The following is a 10,134-nucleotide window of genomic DNA, read 5'->3' on the forward strand; positions in this document are numbered from 1 at the left end:
AAATTTAAGCACGTCAATCACGGGTAGTGAGTGCATTATTTTAATTTTCTTTTCCTTTTCTTCTTTTTAGGTTTTGAGTGTCTTGTGAATACCGTAGTGAAATAAAACCAAGATCCAATGAACAACTTATGCCTTTCCTTGACTTTGCTGATCTGTATAGCCGTCGTGTGTTATATCAGTTTTTATCAAATACGAAATACGAAACTTTTTAGGGGAGTGTGTGGACTGTAAAAGCATTTTGATAACAGCCCGTTGTAATATGGAGTGACTTTACATTAAAGCCGATTATTTCAACACAATGCCATTTTATATTGCTTTTATCCAGTTCTATATTGACTGTAGACCATTTTGGTAATAATTGTCTCGGTGCTGGAGAAAAGCCCAAAAACCAAACTGGCATTTTTCTCTTCAAAATGAGGAAAAAGCGTCACCTGCGCTAAGACTTAATATTTCTTTGGAATATTTGGAAGGTATATTCGATCTTCGTGAACAAAAAAATAAAATCTATCTTATTGTTTTTATGATTTTGTCCAATTCGACATCTTCCCCTAATAACATAGATATGTTTCTAAATGATTCATGATGTCATCCAATTTTTATATTTAAACCGAAAGAATTCTGAAAATGATTAAACTTTAGCCATAGCTACTCATTACACGTCATGTTATTGCCAAGTATCATCTTCGGAAACTCATCTACGCATCCTTATTTTTGTTCAAGTAGTCAAATAAAATTTATTAGGTTTTGTATTGTATAAAGTATCAGCAACAAATAGCTGTGAACGACAAGTTCCTTACTACAAAAAATTTAATTTTCTTATTCTGACAATTACACCAACCACCATTTAATGGTGAAGAAGAATCTGATAGCTAAGAGTGTAAGCTGTTGTGAGTCCTACTTTATTACGTTCAAGATTGCCGCACCAAGTTACATGATGGTGTGATGCGCAAAAATACATAAACTTATACACTACTTTCCTCCCCATCATATTAAAAAATACATATCTGAACGTCCACGATTCTGGGTAACAACAATGGGTTATCGTCTTTGAAAGTCTTTCAAATTATTCCTTTGTGATGGAATGATAGTCGGGGTGCTATTATGTGACAGGGGATGGATTTGTCTTTTTGCAAAAAAAAACAGTTTTGTGTTTCCAAACATTGCTGTGTATTTTATACTTTTTAATTCTTAGCCGAAAATGTCACTAAAACTGCACTTAAATTTGGGACACAGACACAACAGCCTTTTTTTCAGCTGTACATTATGGAAAAGGAAGCTATCAAAAATATTGTCAGTAAACGATAATGAGATCTATTTTTGTGCATAGTAAACAGCAATTGTGTATATACATCCCATATTAACGGCACAAATTTATACGCTATTTCATTATACTTAAGGCTACATGTTGTGTTAAACAGTGCATACTTTCAAGCCCCATATTTTTTATATGTGTGCATGCATTACTCCATAAACGGCACATGTGAAGTTTACTAATTATGCTAAATCTGCATTATCAACATGACACATATGCACTTTACTCGTAAGATTGTACTGTGCATCCAAACAGCTTCAAAATACATACAACTTACGAATGCCTTGACAAAGTGAACGTCACTGGTATGAATACAATATTAAATGCGAATACAGGCTCAAATATTCTTTTTATGATATAATGTAACCTGGAATGCAACCAGAACATAATAATATCTGTAAATCAGCCGTATTATTGCTGCAACATGAACAGTTGAATAATTGCTTAATATATTTATATTTAGATATATATTATTTGAAAACACAATTATAACCGAGTATGTATTTTCACCACCAATGACCAATATAGAGACTTGACATTTAATATAGAATATTTTTTCCAAATCATTTTCATCAGTTTTTTCCTATTTGCTGACTGATAAATGACAATAAGGATTAAAATCGTGTTTTAATAATTTTAATTATCTTCAATGATGTCATTTTAACATCAGTTCATTAATGGAATTCGCCAGAGAAGCAAACAAAAACACATTGCCTATTCTGTGTCATACGACAACCATTAAAAAAGATATTTTGGATCTCCAAATTTTCCAAATTATTGTCTGTAAAAGAGGTACACGCTCCACAAAGGACCCTCATGTCAGTGTCTAGTCACAGTAAAGGTCTCTGTTACGCCTGACCTCTTCTAGCTGCTACCAATGTCTTTAAATTCTCGCCAAGATACTCTCTGGCCAACTCGTGAACGCTCTCAAGCTTTTCCTTTAATTGTATGACGTAGCTATTTGGTTCAACATCACCTTTGATAGATTGTAAACCAAACGTAAAACCAATGGGCTGTCTCATTTGGACTTAATCGGTCCGCTGAACCATGAATTGAAGACTCCGTTGAAGTATCGGAGCCAGGAGGAACGTCGGCAACATGAGGATCATTTATCTCAATCTCCAGGCTGAGCATGATTCAAGGGTAAAGTTACATTTTCTAATAAGGATGGATTATAACGTCTCATATATGCGATAAATTCTGTTTGAAATTTCTGCAATCCTGTCATTTTATAAACATTTTCACACAGTTCTTCAAATTTTGGGTTTAACTGTCTTATTTCGTTTTGCGTCATTCGTGTTTCCTCACAACTATTGCCAAATCCCATTTGAGCATAGAGACTCAATGTTGTATAAAATAGTTAAATTTTCATTCACTGGGCTAAAAAGTCACCATCCTTGTCGCCGTTGTGAGTTCTACTTTATTACATTCAGAATTTCAAGTCACGTGCTACCAGGTGATATGCAATACCTAGTGTGCCGCGTAAACAATACATAGACTACTACACACAAAACTACTCATCCAAAATTAAAATTAAATGAAGATCCGTTGGAATGAGAAGGATCGGCTACGGTCTAATTATACTACTTGCAATGTAAAATTATTAACTGCCAGGTTGTACACTGTATCAGAAACGAATGGCTGTGGACGACGAGTTCCTAACCGTAAGAGTTTTCTTATTTCTGGTTTTTCTAACCAAATTAATTTCTTCTTAATCATTGGATGGTTAGCATCCCAGTAACGATGAATAAAATCCGGCGTAACTATGTAAGAGTGGTTGCCTTTTCTCTTTGGCTGTCCTGGCATGTTAATGGTTGGACCTGGTTGGAGGTCGCCTGGATTATCCATCGCACCTTGGCCTTTCAATATAGCTTCCAAATAGGGGTTGGCGGTGCTGGGATTGTAATTTGTTTTCGAAGGTAAGGCAGACCAAACATAGTCCCGAGGTTTTTGATAATCATAATACTGTTTGTATCTATGCTTTGAAACGTTCCTTCCTGAAACTAGGTTCAAAACGTGAAGCGAGTTGCACTGAAATCGATAGCTGTGATAAAGTATCGCCATCAACTGTTTAGCAATCCAATTAGGATAAAACCATGATTCATACTCTAAATGTAAATCATACGGCAGAAGAAACGATAATGTATCCCTGTGAAAGGCATTAAAGCACTCATCGAAGTCCCAGTGTAAATTCACGGGTTGATTTTTGTTGACGAACTGCCGATCCATTTCCTTGTATCTTACATATCCAACGGCTGGTTGATAATACATCAAAAACTCCTCAAATCGCCGAAAAGGGTCTTGGGACATTTCAGACCATGGCTTCCAGTTAACATCACCGTCGGATTTTACCGATAGGATCACGTCATCATCTATGAATATATAATACTCATATCCGCCGTCTAACATCTGGACAGCTATGTTTACTGCGTGCTGAAGCAAAGCATTTCTCCCGGCGAAGATTGACGAATTTGGTGCGTAAATGTCCCCCGAGTTATCTGCAAACGTCAGCCATATAACGTCCCTTTCTTTGGTTTCTTCTAAACCGTCGACGACCCCTTTTGTTGGGCCCGAGATGAGATACACAAACCGTTTCCCTGACAACGAACTGTAGTTTCTCTGCGTTACGACTTCATAACTACAGTCAGATGCAAATATTCTTGGCTCCAGCAAATTGATCGCTGATCTGTCTGTCGAGTGGGTCATTCTTTTAGTACAATTTTGTAGGTAATATATATTTCTGCATTCCTCCCCCATTAAGTTGTATGTCCGGACAGAAAATAACACCAGTGCCAGGATGACAATTGATGGGATTAAGCGTTTCATTGTTTCATATCTTCTCATTCTGGAGCGCGATTTCTGTATGTTTTTTCGTATCCAAAAAAGCACTGCACACGGGTCCATACTGTCCACAGCCTGCAAGGCAGGGCGTCGTGCAGATCGGGTGAGGGGAGACAGTCCATACACACACAGTCCATACACACACAGTTCATACACACAAAAAATATCGTTTGTGTTTCCTATCCAAACATCCTAATTGAATAGAATACGCTGATATCGTATGGTAAAATCAAAGAACGGTCCTATTTTTTGCGTTTGCGCCTGAAGTTTTTGTTCGGTTGTTTACACGGTCTGTTCATTTTTCTATCGAGAATGATTGTGACCGCATGCGGAATGTAGGAGATATAAAAGGGTTTTATTGCCTTTAAAAATATTTTTCAAGGATTATTGCTGCCTTTAAGAAAAAAACAGTAGGTTTAGTGCGTGCAGGCTGTCCCGTTATATGGCTTGTGTGCCCGTAGCATGCATAGACAAAACGGAAGAGGCCGGTGAACGGCAGCCATCTTGTGGTCGATGCAACCCGCAAATTGGTGGGACGAGGTTTTTTTTGGGAGGGGGGGTAAATGTATGTAGATATATCATCTCATTGCTTCGTTTTGGCCAGTGGGACGTTCAATTTGCAGTTATTAAGTGTTAAAGTGCAGCTGGAGAACAAGTCCAAAAGGGCGGTTTAGATATTTTGCAAGTTTGATTGCATGTGTGGCTCGAGTGTGAAATTGGTTTATGTGTGGTTTTAGAAGGCGATGCAAGGAAAGTTATGGTTGCGGGATGGTTGCTGAATGAGGGGGGTAGTTGTTGCCACGTGAAATTTAATTTTTAGTCGCAAAAGAGACCTCACACTGGGTTCGGTGGATTTGTGTAAATTTGATTTGCAAATGGCGGAAGGAATGCGGTAGACTATATAGGCGGTCCGTGTATGGCGGGGCAAAGTGATTTACATTTCGTCAGAAAATGAAAAAACGGGTGTTTTTTCCTTTTCATTTGATACAGATGGCCAAAATGTAATGGAAAATGAAGCACAACTTTCGTTTTGCATTTAATTCTACTTTTTATGCAAAATAGCTTGGGGTATTTACACAATGATTTTAAGTGTACAATATGTTTTACTTGCTTGCCCGTTAGGAGAGTGATGGGACAAGCCCAACCTATTGGTATCTGTAAAGGGAGTTTATAGCATCAGTCACTATAGGCAAGTAGGGGCCACACAATATACGACTGCTATTATCATTATTAATATAAATTTGAATAATTGTAGAACATAGGCTTTTTAGTAGCCAAGCTTGTATGAACAATTCTAAAAAGATAATTTTGGGTTACCCCCCTCAAAAAAAATGATAATAATAAATAAATAAATAAATAAATAAATAAATAAATAAATAAATGGTAATAAAAATGCAAGAAAATTTTCAAGTTTTCATTTGTACTTTTAGGTGCATGCTCGGAATTAGCACCCCTGCTCATGAACTTTCTGAATACAGGGTAGTGAAGTACCCTCTACCAGGGCGAGTGATAGATTTTTTACAGATATTCACAGATATGTCTCTAGCTAGATAGATGGTCATTTAGGGCTCAACTTACCCTGTTGAGAAATCTCAAGGCTGATTGCATGGCTGATAATTGTTTGCATAACTGCTCAGGCACAGCCACTTAGCAGGTCCAGTCTAAGTCTGCTTGACAGCAATCAAGACACTTAATTACTCTGACTTCAATCACTTGCTCTACTGTGACAGATAAAAGAGCCTTAGACTGGTTGCGTAACGAGCAGTTATCACATCGTTGTGAAGCTCAGCTCATGCAGAGCAAGTACAAAGCCTTTGGCGCGCGCGCAGAGATAATTGTTTCCACATGGGATTCCTCAACAGGGTGAGTTGAGCCCTAAATGACCATCTATATAGCTAGAGACATATCTGTGAATATCTGTAAAAAATCACTCGCCCTGGTAGAGGGTAGTAGTGAAGGTTGTCATAATGCAACTGTTGAAGGCTTACGACTCTCCTTGGAAGGAACGCAAATGATAACACTTGTGGGGAGCAACTATGTGAGACTATGAGAAGTACCCAGTCACCTTTTCAACAATGCACATGATGGTGTGAACAATTGAGCAGCTCTTCTTCATAAACTTGAGGGAGACTACAAACATAGTAATAGCCTAAAAATAATAGCCTAAAAAGTCAACTATCACAGATAATTTGCAAATGTCAGTTATTCGTTTAAATTAGATACATAAGAGTGCCTAATTTAATTGGTGTAATGATGCTTTTTTTTTTTGTTTATTTTGTTTCTATTTTTTTCTTCAATATTTAAGCACATGTTAACATTTATTATTATTATTGTTGTTTTGTTTTTACTTAGGTAGTACAGAGCCTCCCTTCTACTAGGCATGTCCTTGTCTGAACCTCCAACATTACCAAAAACACTGCTGCTTGCTGCCAGTGTCCTCATAAGCACCGAATCAGTAGCACCTGCCTAAAAGATAGTACACATATGGTGGTGGTGAGAAGTTATGGGAAAAAGAGGAAGATGCCAACCCTAGTTATAGAGACATAGTCCAAAGAAGTGTTTGTTATTGATGGATTTTTGCAGCTTGTGTTTTACTGTACCGGTTAGCATTGGCACCATTTAATTGCTTGATTCTCCGTCCAAAAAGCTGTTTTCTTGCCTACAGTTTACGCATTTCTGTGCTTCAGCCACTTTTTTAGTTTGACAGAAAGCAGTGCACGCTTCAAACGACCTTTTTATATGCACACCTTGTACATCATCTACACCTAGCATTGCCATGCTGGAAAAAGCAGAGGACTACCATGACCCCTGTGGCGCGCGGTTCCTGTCATGGGCACTTCGTATTTCCGCAAAAGATGAAAAAGGTCTATACCACCTTCACATTGTCACTGTTGATCCCGATAGCAGGTTTGTCATTTTAGTCCCAACCACTTTCATACTCTACTACATTGGTTCCAGTTGTGGCTATTAGGGTTAGAAAAAGCAATAATTGCAAAAAATGTGCAAAACTATGCAATATTTACATGGGTCGTAAATCGACTTGTAATGGTTACTATGGGCAAAGCTACTGCCTCATAATGCAGAGGGCCTCACATACTTAGCCTGAAAGAAATGGATGAGGGTTTTCTTACAACAATAACAACGAGACAAAAAACAATAACAGTGAGGATAGCATAAACAAGAATTGTGTTAGCCTGCAATGACTGTCATTTTAGAAAGTCAGCTGGGCTGGGAGGAACGAATAAAGGTACTCTTAGAAGTACTACAGTAAGAAAATCAGCAATAACTGTGATGTTAGAATAAGTGAAGATTGTTGCCTCTTAAAATGATTGCTATTTTTTCTTATTTACTTGTATAAAGCCAGGTGGACTAGTATTATTATTTTAAACAAAGTTGAATGGTCATTATTTTTAGTACAATATAACTAAAACAGGATAGTAACTATGCAATGATTTATTTAAGGATAGCTGGCCTATCTATCTTCAAGAACAGCTGGCCTATCTCACTTATTACTCAAGGGTAACTGCACTATCACCTACTTAGTTAATCCAACTATAATGTGAAGCGACTGTACAATGATTAATTCAGGAATAGGTAAACTTTCATTTCATAAACTACCATTAAATTTTCAGTTGTACTGTATATAGCACGAGAGGGCTATACATGCAGATTAGTAAAGTCAAGAAAGGCATACGGTGTTCACTCAATCGCTGTTTATTTCAAGCCGGGATAATCAGGACAAAAAAAAACTAGAAAGGAAAGAATGATAATAACAATACCGATGTAAGCATTACGTGATCTACATTTTGAAGTATTTTAGATAAATTAAAGTGTCTACTGTTAACTTTTGCTGCAGATGTGTCTAACAAAATGTGTAAAAATTCTTCCTAAATACAGGTATCTAGATCTCCACTTTTCAAATGTAAATACGTGTATCACAAAGTTAACAAAATATCACTACTGACAACAATGCATTTGACTCACAATTTATGCCTATCCTTGAAATAATAAATCGTGAGTCACAATCTTGAAATAACAAAAGAACAAAAATGTGAAGTGGGCCTTTCACCTATGAAGTCACTGGGTTGAATGGTATGAAACCCAGCGGGCAAATTATGTTGTTTTAACGTTGAAACAATGTTGAACCATAACGTTGAAAGTTTGATCAACGTCAGATAACAACATTGTATCAACACCAGTTGTAAGACATTCTTGCATTAAAAGACATTAAAATGACCTGAAATGTTTTTATTTTTGGTACAAAACACAGGTACACAATTAAAACGTACACTGTAAAAACATCCAAGTGCCTGCTTTGTCTGATTTTTTTCAATGCATTTAGCTCCTAAGCATGTTTTGCACCTAAGCATGGAACACCCTTTTAGCCTGGATGTGTTTAGTAGTAGGACATGTTTGATGGCTAAATGTATGTAGGGTATATATGTAGTGCCTTTAAGATAGGATTTCCAAGGTTTGACGTGGCTTGATCAACGTTGATTTTAGGTTGAATTTAGGTATTTCAACGGCAATTCAACGTATCAACCTGTTTTCAACGTTGATCCAACGTCACTATGCCTGCTGGGAAAAGTTTCAAACTTATGGGAGTATCCCTAAACCGAAAAGTTATCACCTATGCAAAAGAACGTTGCAGCAGATGTGCCTGATCAACAGGCTCCTCAAGCACAATAAAGGTAAACTAAAAGCTACACTCTATCAGATACGATAATTTATTTCTGAGCCAAAAGTGCAGATTTAAAGTACACATAAGTGCAGGTTCAGATCAAAGGGCAGACACGCAGCCTCGCCATACACTTACAAAAAAACCCTTCACACTGGATCATCAAATGAAAGTCAGCTAACATTTTGCCCTATTAACATCAGAATCCGCTCCTAAATAAACACATGTATTTTATCTCGTGCATCTATGTCCTACGGCATGGGTTTCAGATCTGTTTTATAATAATAATAATAATAATAATAATAATAATAATAATAATAATAATTACTTTATTACGATTGCAACCCATAGGTTGAAATTGTAAATGAAAGGAATTTTATGATGGACCAGTTATGACAATCAGTGCCTAGTTTATCTCAATTTCTATCGAATTGGCCTACAAATACGAATTTTTTTAAGGAAGTATGTAGACTGTTAATGTCTTTTGAAGCAATTTTACCTTAATGCCGTTTATGTCCAAAGAAATCCATCTAAAGAGGCATACAAACTGAGGGAGAGAGCAAGCATAGTTGTTTAGATGATATAAGAATGTTGTCTACAATTGTTTACCTTAAATAACCAATACCGCTAGATGTGTATATGGCTCTATTCCCATAGATTTTAGATCGATCTATCCCAGCGGGGAGTCTCACTAGATTACTTCAGATAATCCGACTTAAATGTCCGTCCCGCCTACTACAAGCTGTAAGGGGATAATTAACTTTCGTGTCCGCCCGGCTGACAGCTATTTAGCGTGAACCCCCAGGGAGTTAGGTCGATCTAAAGTAGGTCGATCTAATCTATGGAAATGGGATGTATTATTCATCAAAGCGCCATTTCAACTTCGTTTTTTTTTTTCGTTTTATGCGTTCAGTTTTACGCACTGTTGTCTTTGAGAACGGCTTGCACGCGCACCTTTTAGTACTAAAACAAACAGGCCCCAGTTTCACAAAAAAAAAAACTTAAGTCAGTTCCCTGGCTTAGTTGACTAGGATTTCCATGAGAATGCTGTTACACTGCTCCTGGTAGGGTCAGATGTCCCCATGTGACCATGTTACCTTGGTAATTAAGTTCTTAGCCAGGGAACTTGACTTAGGTTTTTTTTTTTTTTTTTGTGAAACCGGGGCCAGAGCCACCTAACCAGCACAAACCAGTGTGGTCACCGCATCATTCGACGTTGTCTTAGTGCAAGGTCTCCAAACGTTTGAAGTCACGCTTACCTCTGTTGACATGCCATTACTAAAATCCTACTTTTATTTGTGCA

At 37.3% G+C, this 10,134-nt stretch overlaps 1 long non-coding RNA gene across 2 annotated transcripts; it reads left to right on the plus strand.

Moving 5' to 3' along the window:
* Positions 1-4,642: 4,642 nt before the first annotated feature.
* Positions 4,643-8,389, plus strand: LOC147761631 (uncharacterized). 2 transcript variants are annotated; one of them, XR_015334577.1, is made up of 4 exons: positions 4,650-4,718; positions 5,276-5,342; positions 5,584-6,294; positions 6,506-8,389. It is a non-coding gene; the product is annotated as an uncharacterized LOC147761631 (long non-coding RNA). The 2 variants fall into 2 exon arrangements; XR_015334576.1 differs by having other exon boundaries at positions 4,643-5,342.
* Positions 8,390-10,134: the final 1,745 nt, after the last annotated feature.

This window comes from Lingula anatina, chromosome 5 (genome assembly GCF_051362555.1).
Source record: "Lingula anatina isolate TDL-2025a chromosome 5, LinAna3.0, whole genome shotgun sequence".
NCBI classification, from domain to species: domain Eukaryota; kingdom Metazoa; phylum Brachiopoda; class Lingulata; order Lingulida; family Lingulidae; genus Lingula; species Lingula anatina.